The sequence below is a fragment of the Bidens hawaiensis genome, unplaced genomic scaffold (genome assembly GCF_021521415.1).
Source record: "Bidens hawaiensis isolate Kalapana, Puna unplaced genomic scaffold, B.hawaiensis_p1.1 tig00006907_1, whole genome shotgun sequence".
Taxonomy (NCBI): domain Eukaryota; kingdom Viridiplantae; phylum Streptophyta; class Magnoliopsida; order Asterales; family Asteraceae; genus Bidens; species Bidens hawaiensis.
In genome coordinates, this window is record NW_027491473.1 from 481,917 (window position 1) to 496,348 (window position 14,432).

Here is a 14,432-nt window from a genome sequence, read left to right on the forward strand (position 1 = left end):
GCGACTTCGTTCACCTTCTCCACCACCGGATGCGGGAAGGCAGCATACTGGTTCACTGCTTGGTCGTAAATAGCTTCAGTATCCACATTATACAAAGGGAAGTTGGAAGGCGGAACGCCTTTCTCAACGAACCCTAGACCAAGCAGGAAGCCGGCCCGCTCCCCATCCTCGTGAGAAGCGTTGAGGGCTGCGCTCATAGCATCGTCGTAAGATGTCTCTGAAAAGACCCGATGCACAACCTACAAAAGAAAATATACAAGTGTCAAAAACCTTTTCTATTTACAAAGAAAAGCGTAAAGACAAGAAAAGCTTACCTGAGACAACGCTTCTCGAAGAAGCCATTCCTTGGCAACCAGAGCTTCATGGAGGGCAGCTTGAGCTTCGTTACGGGCGCGATCGGCTTCACTCCTGTTAAGGTTGGCAAGAAACACTTCTTTAGCCGCAGCCTCTTCGACACCCTTTAGCTTACGCTCAGCATGGTCAAGCACCCCCCTCTGGTCCAAGATTTCTTGGAGCTTTTTGGCGTCTTCCATCGCCAAGGCATCATGAGCCTGCTAGAGAGCCTCTAATTTGGCTTTAAGTTCTTCATTTTCCACGCGTAGAGGCTCAGCAACAGCTTCAGCTTTGGTGGCCCTCTCGGTTGCGTTCCTCGCAGTTTCCTTAGCCAGCCGAAGCTGTTCATTAACAGCTTGGGCAGCCTTGGAACGGGCCTCGAGTCGAGCCTGAACTTCAACCTCGAGGGCCTTGAAGGCCTTCTCCTTCTCCGCAGCCACTGCGGCAAGTTTTTGGTTCTCCTCCCGGACAGCCCGCGCCTGAGCTACTTCCTTAACGCGAGCTGCTTTTAACTTGTCGTTTTCACGACAAAGCAGCTCGACGCGCGGCTGCATCCGGGCCAGGAGAACCCGAAGCTCATTGCTTAGCCTACCCTCCTGGTAGCTAGCCATGGCTTCCCCCAACGCACCACTGGGAGCAGCGTGACGAGCCCATTCCACGCACTCCACAGGGGTACGAAGGGTTGTTCCTCGGCGAATGTTCCATCTTGGAACATACACTTCATTGGAATCCGATACTGCAAAAAACAAAGCAGTTAGTAAAAGATGATAAAAAATATATATATATATAAAATGGGCCAAAAGAACCCTACGCACCTGTAGGGTCAATAACAGGCCGATAGCCGCCGAACCCATCACCTGAACCCAAAGGAAATTCATCCAAGAGGTCAGGCAGATGGGAAGGTGGCAAAGATTGGTGAGAAGCCCCATGCGTACCTGATGGACCGGCCGTCGTTGCCGGTGGCGGGGGCATGGTAGCAGGCGCCGCGGTCGCCGCCGCGGGATCCGCAACAATACTTACCGCCGGCTCGGTGAAAGATGCTGTAAAAATCTCACTCACAGCCGGCGGGTGACGTCATCTCAGCTGGAACAGTCGGCTCAAAGGAGTGAGCAACTGAACCAGCGGAAGCAGGCGCAGGCACCTGGGTCGTCGCCTCAGGTAGGCCTACCGGGCCTACCGTCATTGGCGGGAAGGTACACCTCTGCGCTCCACCCTGGAATGCGTCAACATCCACGCCTGCGTAAAGAAGATAAGTGTTAAAAGGATATTAAGCTATGAAGATAAAAGCTAAAGGAAGTTGTACTTACGGGTTTTCTTGAGCCTGAAAGTACGGACGGGCGGGGATGAACCCGATGGAGCCGGCCTCTTCACGCCGGTCACCGTCGTCATCCTGGGCTCTTCAGTGACAGTTGTCACAGCCTCCGGAATGGTGATCTTATCACCACCGGGATTCCCCGCCACCTCTTCGCTCTCAGTCTCCGAGTCAGACAAAGGCACCGGATCGGCAGTGGAGGCCACCTTCTCTTTCCCCTTCCCGTCGGCAGCCTTCTTCTTCCGCACCAACGGAGGACCATCTGCGGATTCCTCATCAGAACATACGATTAAAGGAATTCCAGCAGAGGTTTCAACATTGAGGGGGCGAGGGTCGAATAGCGCCTTACCTGGCCGACGGGCGCTAAGGATCTCATGGCCTAGCGGATAGACCTCCACGAACCGATCCGCAGTTTGTTCTAGGATGGGCAACTCGTTCTCATCTAGAGCCCGAGTACCCATCCGAGCGGGACCGTCAGCCTCCCGCGGGTTCAGGAGCGACTTCAAGTCGTTCCCCTCTGAAATAAACAAGAAAGAAGTTAGAAGAAATTCAAAATCAACAAAAAGAAAGAAAGCATACCGTAAGGAATAGAGTTCGAACCGTATTCAAGGACGATTGGGATTTTTTGCGCATCCGCCGCCTTCGACACCCGGCTCATCCCCAACATCACCATCCCGGACTCCGCAAACCGGTAAACCGGAGATTGGACCCGAGATATCTTCGAGAACCATTCCGCCTCCTCGTAGTTGGAGGCGTGAAGGCTGGGGAGAGCTTGCCCATTCTTAAACTTCATGGCAAGGGGGATGGCGCGAGCGGAGATGTAGAAGAACTCCCGCCTCCACGCGCGAAGACTGCGCTCGGTGGCACAAATCTTCAAACCCTTAACCCGGGTTATCAACGTATACCACCCCTGGATGCACCTCCAAGTGTAGAAGGTCATCAGGCGGTCAACATAGGGCTCAACGCCCAAAATCCGGCACACCCACTCGAAGTGGCGAATCTTGGCGATCGCCATGGGGTGCAACTCGGTCAAATGAACACCGTGCCTCTCAAGGACACGGTAAACAAACTTTGTCAATGGGAACCTAAGATTCCCATAGACAAAGAATGCAGCATAAACCCCGATCTTGCCTCTGGGGGCATCGTACACAGTCTGATGGGGTTCAGGAAACTCAGGCTCGAGAGACTCGAGCATGAACTTCCTGACAACATACCGGTACAGATCGCCAGGCAGAGCACACTGGCACTCGCCAGCAGTACTCTTGTCATCGGCTGTGGATTCAACAACACGAGACGACATCTTGTGAAGGAAAGAAGAAAGCGATTTCGGGAGAATGCTTGCCTGAAAAGGGGAGTATTCGCCGGAAATCGCTTAAAAGATGAAGAGAAGAGTGAAAGTGTGGATTACAAAGAACCCTCTCCCCCTTTATATACTAATCGCAATTAATGCGATGCATTTAATGCGAAAGAGAGAGAAATCAGAGGTGCAATGAAACTATGACACGTGGCAAAAGCAAGCTGGCAACAGCTGTTGACAGCTTGCATACCATTAATTTCGCGGCCACGCGCCCGAAAAATCGTGCCCACGCGCCTGAAAAAGCGTCTGGAATGACCAGGTACTGTCACGTCACCATAACTTCCTGCACGTCTTGACACAGTCAGAAGAAACCGTCGCACGACGTTTCAGAGGTTTGGACTGTTCTTATCCTTCCACCAACCCTTCGAATTTCAGAATTCAAAATTCAAAATTCAAAAAGTAAGCGGGAAAATACCCCTTACCTTGGCAAACAAGTAACCGTAAGACGGATGCGGGTACAGTGTTAAGGCAAAACCCTTCACATACCTAGCACCCGCAGGGAATTGAAGCCAAGTAAACCTTGGCGAACAAGTAACCGTAAGACGGATACGGGTACAGTGTTAAGGCAAAACCCTTCACATACCTAACACCCGCAGGGAATTGAAGCCATGTAAACCTTGGCGAACAAGTAACCGTAAGACGGAAGCGGGTACAGTGTTAAGGCAAAACCCTTCACATACCTAGCACCCGCAGGGAATTGAAGCCAAGTATACCTCGGCAACCAAGTAACTATAAGACGGGTGCGGGTACAGTGTAAAGGCAAAACCCTTCACATACCTAGCACCCGCAGGGAATTGACGCCAGGAATACCTTGGAAGTAAAGTAACCGTAAGACGAGCGCTGGTACAGTGTTAAGGCAAAACCCTTCACATACCTAGCGCTCCGCTGGGAATTGAAACCAAGAAGGATCTTCTGGGCAATGCTTGCGGAAACGGAAATAACATCCCCGCATAGCGGGAACGTCGAGAACTACGTTGTTTGAAGCTCCAGGATGGAATTGGTGGTTTTAACATAATTGATCACTATGTTCAAAACAACCAAAACCTCATGGAGAATCCACACAAGTGGGACTCAACGCTCCTGACTTGCGAGGAGGTTACAGACCTACCCGCATCATACCCAAAGACCAAGCAGGAAACTCGGGAATTTCTGCAAGTGACAAGGACTTCCGCGGGAAGAATCCCCATGGAAAACCTTAAAAAACCCTTTTCAAAACCCTTTGCTTAAGTCCAAAAGTTCACCTCACTTTATTAAACACGCATGAGAAGAACATTGGACTGGGGGGACTTGAAGAGGTAGGTCCCAGCAGAGCCCAGTTGGACCCGCAAGACTCACATTGAACAGGGACGTCTGCGCAGAAACCAACTGGATGCGCAGGACCAACCATGCTCAGAGACGTGACGTCCTTACGCGCAGTACGCAAGCTGTTCCCGCAGGAAATGCCTCCCAATGGTGAAGGACTCCGCCTGTCCCCGCAGCCTCGGATACAAGCCATAAGGGAAGGCCACCCGCGCAGCAAGGCTACACGCACAAGGCACTTAGCTCTCAATCACTCAGTGTCACCTGAAGGAATGAGCGAAGCCGGGAACAATCCCGCACAAAGGCGGGAGGGGGAATACTCCCGCCCAAATAAGCCAGTCCGTACGATACGGGAAGATCTTCTGTACTGTACCTGACGAGGTATGGGAAAAAGATCTGACTAAAGATACGACAGCTTATTGACAACAGTATGGCAAGCAGCATGCTCCTGTACTGTATGTCACTATTAGCCGCTGCCTACTCACCAACTCCTGTCATACCACGTGCGTAGCCGGCAGTTGGTGGAAAAGGAATAGTATACAGCAGGCCTGGTCACTATCAGCCGCTGCCTACCCACCAACTACCAGCAGGGCACGTGCGTAGGCTACTGTTGGTTGAACAGGAACACTGTTGCAGCCGGCCACACCTCCTTGGAAACCTACCTTCGGCTATAAATACCACAAATGGTATGACCATCATATCTTATCTTGTATTATCATATGATACCTGATATCTGCTCTAGCAATCTCTTAATATACATTTATATTTAAAGAGCAATCTAGTCTGATTCTCACGCCGGAGGGTGGTCACAAGGAGGAACCCCCCCTTCTCAGTGACAAGCTCACGGTGTCTGTTTTGCAGGTTATCAGAAGAGCCATCTTCTCAGGGTCTAAACCCTCGTGGGAAACATCTAACCCCCAGGTTACCCGTAATCTGCCCAGGGTTCGCCTAGTGTTTCTTCACACTTATATTTATATAAAATAAGTAAATATAAGTAATTGTTTGCATCAAAATGTGTTCATTTGTCCATGTATATTCAAGAATCGAGTCGTAAATCATTGTGTACGGTAAATATATATATGTTTTCAGAATTCTAACACCTATTTTGGTAAATATAATACTTATAATATTTTCACCAATTATAACCATGAAAAATATACTCAATATTGATGATCAAAATCCATATTTTCCAACGTAGGTTATATATGTATAACAAGATTTTGGTTCTAGATACTAATTCACCATAATTTTAAATGAACACACATATATGTACCTTATGTCTTTAAAACACTCTTTTAGTCATAAAAATTATTTTCTTGAAAAACAACTTATGTATAGACATATTGAGCGCTTTTAAACCAAAATTCCTAACAATAAGACTCACTTTAAACCCGTATTTAGTAATGCTTTCAAATCTTTTAACACTTTTTGTGCATGATAAGTTTATGTGTATATTTAGATGCTTCTTTCTTTAACATGTTAAATGTGTGGATTGTTATTTAGGTGAAAGCGTAGCATAACTCTTTTATGTACTAGGTTTAAGGAAGGTGTAGCTCACTTAGTTTTAGGATTTAGGTAGAGAGAGATTAGGGGATCTTAAGCTTGTTTCTCCACGTGAAGCTTGTTAAACATTACGGAAAGAATCTCCCACCATCTTGTTCTTGAACACAATGAGATATAGAGATTAGTTTAGGATGCATGTGTGTTTGTATATAAATCGAAGGGATAGTGAACTTGAGTAACATGTTTCTTACCCGAAGAGAGAGCTTCTAGGGAGAGAAAAGGTGATGGATGATGGTGGTGGTTCCGGGGTGGTGTAGGCGTGGGTGCCATGATGGTTGTCGGTGGTGACCGATGTGGCTGTTGGTGTGTTGTGGTGGGGTTACGGTGGTCGCTCGGAAAGACAAAGAGAGTTAGGGGATGTGAAGATGGAGCCGAGGGGTGTGGGTGGAGGAGGAAGGTGGTTTTGCTGATGATGGAGCTGTTTTCATGCGGGAATACACGTTGATTTGGGTGACTGGTTGGAAGCAAAGACAAGAAAGTGAGGCCAATGTTTTCTATGTTCTTCCGTGATTTGTTGTAAACTAAGAGAGGCTTGTGAGTTGGGAGAATGGCATGCACAAAAAGAAATGAGAGGGAGTGTGTGAACGTTTATAGTGATGTTATGATTTGTTGTAAGTTTCTTTATTGACGCACACTATCTTTAAATAACATAGAAGTATGGTTGTAAGAATTCTTATTTTATTTATTCCTTTATTTATGTCTTCACATCACATATCATAACTCATTGAGTGTATCATTGGTTGATTGAGAAAAGAAACAAAACTGGGAATGGGTGGATACATCATGACGTAGAGAAGTAGAGGACAAGAAAGAGTGAGGTGAAAGGTGATGGCCTGGATCTTGTTGAAAATATCTACCTTGACTTTGATGTTATAATTGTTAGGTACTTAGAGTAAGTGCATTAGTTTATGTTAATTAGGATGGCTAGAAAATAATACTTGATGCTTTGGACGATGATTTTGTGGGAATTAGATGTTTAAGAATAGGACTAGGTTATTAAGAGATGCTTTTATGGAGCTTAAACGTCCATTATTCTTAAACGTTTTCGTTCGATCATGTCCTCCTAACATGTCGCAAGATAGGATATTAAATAATTAATAATTGCTCGATAACTCGTTACGTATTCGACTTTCGGATATTTTATAACAATAATTATAAACTATTTTCGTATAACACATGATTCAAACCTCTTGGTTAATCCGAAAGTTTATTACCAATGTCCGTATCCTTCGGATAAATCCGAAAGTTTGAGTAATTTCTTTATAAAAAAAAATAATTTGATGCAATGTAGCGTGCATGTGTGGGCCCATGTTAGAACCGTTGTGATTAAATTTAACCAAATTTAATCTAAAGGGAATTAACGTAAACAATCATGTTTATTAATTGTATGGAAAATGATTTAATTTACGTTGTGTCACACAAAGAATCAATGAGGCCTAAATATATGTGAGAGATTGATGGATTAAATACGTTTCACGCTTCCTGCAAAAGTAATTGTACAATTTTAAAGATTCTTCATCATACGTTTCGTATTATTTCCTATACAGTTCGTATAGGTTACTTCTCATGAGTTTTCAAACACCTACATGCATACGATTTGTATTCTTTCATATACGGTTCATATGTTTATGTTAGATTTACATGCTTCGTATGAAATCTTATACGTCTCGTCTTCCATATAACACGAATTGTATACAAAAGCATATGACTCGTATAGTTTCTGAAGCGTATGACTCGTATGGTTTTCCTTATGACTCGTATGGCTTCCTTGATTTGACTAACTTAAGTTATTATTCTATACGTTGCGTATGCCAGCATCGTTGCGTACGCCAGCATACGTTGCGTATGCCAGCATACGTTGCGTATGAGGCCTATAATTAGATAGGAGAATGGTGTGTAAATAAGCTAAATGATGTATCTCTAGCAAACCTCTTTTAAAGGAAAAGAACATAGGATAAGGACATTTGTAAAATTCCTAATCAAACCTTTGACATCTTTAGTTACTTCCTTTTCTATTATAATATCAAATCTTACACTTAACGAAATCGATCGAACACTTTTACATGTCACCTAATCAATTTACTTTTCTTTAATTTAAAAAATATATATTAAACAATAAAATAAGAAAATACTCGTCGCTTGTGACACTTAGATCATCTCTAACGGAACATTGATGCAGCGATAAAATGAAAACGATGATCGAATCATGTTGATTCTGTGAATACCCGTGATGAACTTCCAAAACCCCCAAATCCCATCCAAAGGTCAAGGAAAAATGAAGTGAAAAATCTTTATTATCAAAATTCAAGTCTGGTCTTTCAAGTTACACATACTGAATATAAATAGATGTTCTAATACGAAATGGCCTAAAAAGGGCTATGGGCCAAACACAAACCCAAAAACAAAAACATAAAAAGTGCTGAAAAAACATAAAAAGGCCAAAAACTTTATTTAGAATGCGTTTTTGGGCTTTGGACATGGGCCAAACCGCCATAGGCGTTTGCCATAACGTTCTCCTCGTCTCAAGATTCGATTTGATTGGTCATGGGCCTGAAACGGAGCTTCGTGGGCCAAGTTATGCCCGTTTTTGTGGGCCACAATTTGTAGCACGGTCTTGGACATCCAGAAACATAATAGTCTGGTATTCAATACTTAGACCCACATCAAACATTAAAGGAGCGGATAAAACCCTTACATGTCTAGACCATCCCTGTGACTTTATGGGGCGTTATAGAGACGAATAAAGCCCCTACATGTCTAGAATAAATTCATGTGTGGTTTGAAGTCTTAATGATTGAAAAAACTTAACGAGTATGGCCTTAGGATTCTAATTAACAACTTGTGTTTGTGATTATCTTTATAAATTTAGTACATTAATGAATTTATTTAATTATCAATATATAATTTTAGGGTAGTGATTTTAGACGGTCGGTGGTTGATAAATTATTTTATGTAGATGATAATTAAACTAATATTATATGGTTGTCGAATTTTATTGTTTATAAATTATGTTGTTAATCGACATGTTAATATATTTAAGATTGTAATTATTTTTTATGTATCTCTAACTTTATATTTAGAGTAAAGTGCTATTTTCGTTTATGTGGTTTGACAAATAATGCGAATTTAGTTTAAAAAGTTTATTTTTTGCATATGGACCCTCCACGTTTCCCAGTTCTTGTCAATTACATCCAAATCACTAACCGCGTTAAATTTAATCGTTAAGTCAGGGGTAGACATGTCTTTTCACTCTTTCTTTATATAATACTTTAATTTTTATTTTAGTGAACTGCGGTTTTCGTCATTCTAGTTTGTCCAAAACTGCAGTCTTAGTCCAGTAGTTTCAAATTTGCAATTTTCTTCCTTATGGTTTCATTTCACTTGCAATTAAACCTGAATTCCCTAATCTTATTAAGTCTGGTCGTTAAAATCATCGGTGTGCCTTTCACGTGAGGGACAGTTTTGTTTACTTCTTTTCCCCCCCTTTTTCCCCAAATACACCCCAGCCCCTCACGTGAGGGGAGTTGCGAATTAAGTCTGAGGTTTATTTGGGGACAAAAACGACAAAACTGTCCAAAGGCACACCGATGATTTTAACGACCAGACTTAACGAGATTGAGGAAGTTGGGTTTATTTGCAAGTGAAATGAAACCATAAGGAAGAAAATTGCAAATTTGAAACTACTGGACTAAGACTGCAGATTTGGACAAACCAGAAGGACGAAAACCGCAGTTCACTAAAATAAGTATTAAAGTATTATATAAAGAAAGAGTGAAAAGACATGTCTACCCCTGATTTAACGATTAAATTTAACGGGGTTAGTGATTTGGATGTAATTGGCAAGAACTGAGAAACGTGGAGGGTCCATATGCAAAAAATAAACTTTTTGGACTAAATTCGCATTATTTGCCAAACCATAGGGACAAAAATGACACTTTATTACTCTTATATTTATTTATATTTGTTTAGTATTTCCTTTCAACCTATGAAGAATGAACTGCAAATGAGGATACTTTTAATAATAAACAAAGTTTGTTTGTTCTTTTTTGTTTTTTTTAACAAAGTGATTAGATAATTTAAACTCAACCTCGATCTATAGACTTTTATAAAAGGGATTACTCCATATACTAGTAATCAACTTTGAAAGTTGTTCCAATCAGGTCACAGATAAAAACTTTTGTTCCAATCAGGTCACTGAACTTTCATTTTTGTTCCAATCCTAGATATTTTACCTGGATAGCAGGTAATCTAAGTTTTTTTTAAATAATTTTAAAATTCCGAAAATTTACAAAAAAAAGTTCGGAAAATTGAGGTTCGGATTAGAACGGGTCAAGGTCGGAACGGGTCAAAACGGGTTTCGGGTCAGTTTTTTATGAACCAACGAATCAGCGCGTTTTCAACACGTTACAACTCGTTTAAGCGATTTTTTCAGTTCGTTTCAGCACCTAACAGCTCGTTTATGTGATTTTTTAGTTCGTTACAGCACCTAACAGCTCGTTTAAGCGATTTTTAGTTCGTTTCAGCACGTAACAGCTCGTTTAAGCGATTTTTCAGTTCGTTTCAGCACCTAACAGCTCGTTTAAGCGGTTTTTTCAGTTCGTTTCAGCACCTAACAGCTCGTTTAAGCGATTTTTCAGTTCGTTTCAGCACCTAACAGCTCGTTTAAGCGACTAATCGCTTAAACGAGCTGTTAGGTGCTGAAACGAACTAAAAAACCGCTTAAACGAGCTGTTAGGTGCTGAAACGAACTGAAAAATAGCTTAAACGAGCTGTGAAGTGCTGAAACGAACTGAAAAAAACCGCTTAAACGAGCTGTTAGGTGCTGAAACGAACTGAAAAAACCGCTTAAACGAGCTGTTAGGTGCTGAAACGAACTGAAAAAACCGCTTAAACGAGCTGTTAGGTGCTGAAACGAACTGAAAAAACCGCTTAAACGAGCTGTTAGGTGCTGAAACGAACTGAAAAACCGCTTAAACGAGCTGTTACGTGCTGAAACGAACTAAAAAGTCGCTTAAACGAGTTGTTAGGTGCTGAAACGAAATGAAAAATCACATAAACGAGCTGTTAGGTGCTGAAACGAACTGAAAAAATCGCTTAAACTAGCTTTAACGTGTTGAAAACGCGTTGATTCGTTGGTTAAAAAAAATGACCCGAAACCCGTTTTGACCCGTTCCGACCTTGACCCGTTCTAACCCGAACCTCAATTTTCCGAACTTTTTTTTGCAAATTTTCAGAATTTTAAAATTATATTTTGCATTTTTACTAATTTTCACAACCTTTAAAAGTTATTATGTAAATTTAAAACATTGAAAAATTAAAAAAAAAAATATAGATTACCTGAAATCCAGGTAAAATATCTAGGATTGGAACAAAAATGAAAGTTTAGTGACCTAATTGAAACAAAAGTTTTTATCAGTGACCTGATTGGAACAACTTTCAAAGTTGGTTACTATTCTATGGTGTAATCCCATTATAAAATATGAAGCATTTAAGTTGAACTATGACTAAAGATAGCTCTACACAAGTCGAGCAAGCAACTACTCGTTATTTCGATGAGAAATTTTCAAATAGGCAGGTGAGAAATATTCATTTAGATGTTTTGTTTGATGGTTACATGTGGTTTTTAAAACATGGTCTCATGAATTGAGGTCTAATGATGAAACAATGGAGTCCGAACTGTTGTCTTATTTTTGCGGGGCATAAATGTGTGTTGTTGTATTTAATACATAGCATAGCACCTTTTAGCTTTTGTTCGGATAAACTATTGTCCAGATGAAGGAATGTGTATTGTTAAGGACATAATTAGGTTTTGCAATCAATTAATTTTATAAAATCTGCTAGGAATTAATGATCCCACAAAACGAATTCGGCAATAACGTTGTGAGTCATATTAATGATCCAAATAGATTGGAATAACCGAGTAACCTAGATATCATCAACCAGTAATACACTGACACTCTTTTTTGCTTGAAAGGCAACGTATTTATGTTTCTTCCATAACGGCTATGCTACAAAGTAAAACAAAAAATCTAAGCAACTCGTATCTATGTTGTGGATCAATGCCCACGGACTCAAGACAATTCTATTGATGTAGCTTAGTGAAATTTTTTGATAAACCGACATCTAACATATAAATAAAATATACGTGAAAAACAATTATCAGATACTATATAACATATAATATAAGATTATTCATTCATTTAGTGATAGGCTATGAGTTTATGGAGATGATAATGAACCATGATATTATGATGATAAAGTAATTGGCAGTTATAAAAGGAGGTTATGAGACAAGTAAGGTAAATTAATTGATTAAAAACTAATTATATGTTGGGAATATGCCATAAAAAACAAACATACTTTCTCTTTTTGCTCATAAAAGTCTCTTAACAATTTTTTGCATTTTAAAGTCCCTCCACATACTAATTTTGAACATAAATGTGATGTAACTTATTATAGTATTTTTTTGCTTATGTGGCATACACATGAAATTAAATAGGTTGACATGGACGGCCTATGTGTCAAAAATTGACATGTAAGCAAAATTATGCTATAGTTAAAGTTTTGTACTCTCATAACAAAGTTTATTTAAGAAAAGATCATTGGTTGTTCTAGTTAAAGTAGTAACATCCTCCTCCTCTTCAAGACCCATTGACAAAGAATCCGACAACTCATCATCGGTACTCATTTCATAGGTAGTGTCACTAAAATCGCTTTCGTCATCAATGGTTTGTGATTCCATTTTATAAAAACAAGTATAAAAACACAATCTGGTAATGATGGTTTATAATCAATTGTAACAATATGATTTTTTATTATAAAAACGTAAAAAAATGATTTTGTAAGTAAAACGGTATAAAATGGGTTTATCGTGCGATCAGTTTAACATGATGTTAGAGCATTTAAGGTATCAAATCAATTTAGATATTGTTTGCGATTACATACCTGATTCGTTTGCTTTGTTATCAATTTTCGAATTAGATGACGATCCCTTTGCTCTTGCGATTCGGCCGTTTAGTATTCTACCATTAAGTTATTTTGGGTGAATGGATTCAATAAGTATTCCATCTAATGTTCACGTAATTTCTTTTTTTCTTTTGAATAAAAATGTAAATGTCACATAAGGCAAAGGAAAAACACGTAAGCAAGGAAAATCAGATTTAAATTATTTTTATAAATTACATCACATTTATGTTCAAATTTAGCATGTGGAGGGACTTTAAAGTGCAACAAATTGTTAAGGGACTTTTATGAGCAAAAAGAGAAAGTATATTGACTTTTTATGGCATTTTCCCTTATATGGTAGCATAATATCACTATATTAGCGTGACCTTTAATTAATCTATTGAGACAAACATGCTTTCACTATGATTAAATCATATAATTATGACAAACCCATATGGGTCTTCATTTCATGTGTATTTTAAAATGTCATCATGTCGGTTCAAAATTTTATTAAAGAACATTTATATAAGTTTAGCTTTATTTAATACAGGAGTATCATCATCATCATTAACATTATCACCGTCATCATCATTACCATTCTCACTAAATTCCACCAATAACTTTTTGCTATTGATAAGGTATGAGAATGGTAAAATGTAGACAACCTTACATCTACCTATTAGGAATAGAGAGGCTGCTTCAGGCGAGACCCCCGACTCGATATTAGTTTTGCATCAAGCCTTGGACATAAGATACATAACACTCAACCATTGGAACACCGGCTGATTGATGCATGTACCCTTGTCTTTCGACCATCAGCGTCACCACATAACGCCTGATTAACCTCCACCACTTTAAACGTTATTTTCACGAAATTGGTAAACTAACGTCAAATGCAATTTAACTTATGTCCACCCGAGGGCCCACACATATATAAATTATATGTGCGCACCGCAATATATAAATTAATACATGAGTATGTTTTTATTATAAATGTATATGTAAACATTATACTTATTATATCACTGATATACTTATATAGGGTTTGGATTAAAATAAAAATAGCCTTAATCTACTAAACGTGTGAATCATCATCATCATCATTGTACTCAGATAATCTCACAAATAGCAAAACTATGATAGGGTATGAGGAGGGTAAGATGTAAGCAGCCTTATCTCTACCCCGTAGGAATAGAGAGCCTGCTTCCGGTGAGACCCCGGCTCGATAGTAGTTTTGCATCAAGCCTTGAACATAAGACACATAACACTCAACCATTGGGACACAAGTTGATTGGTGCATGTACCTTTGTCTTTCGGCCATTTACGCCATGCATGATGCATGATTAACCTTCCGCCACTTTTAGCGTTATTTCAAGAAATTAGTAAAATAACGTCAAATATAGTGTAATTTCACCTTTTCCCACCCGAGGGGCCACACGTATACAAATTATATGCGCGTACCACAAACAGGGCGTTATATAAACTTGCGAATCAAAGGAAAAATATAAATCATGCGGTGACAATTTTGTAAGTACATAATCGATCAATTGAAGCCTTTGGTTTAGCGTTGAAATATGTGATCGATTAATTCGTTTGTGATGGTCAATCAATTGAATCTGATTT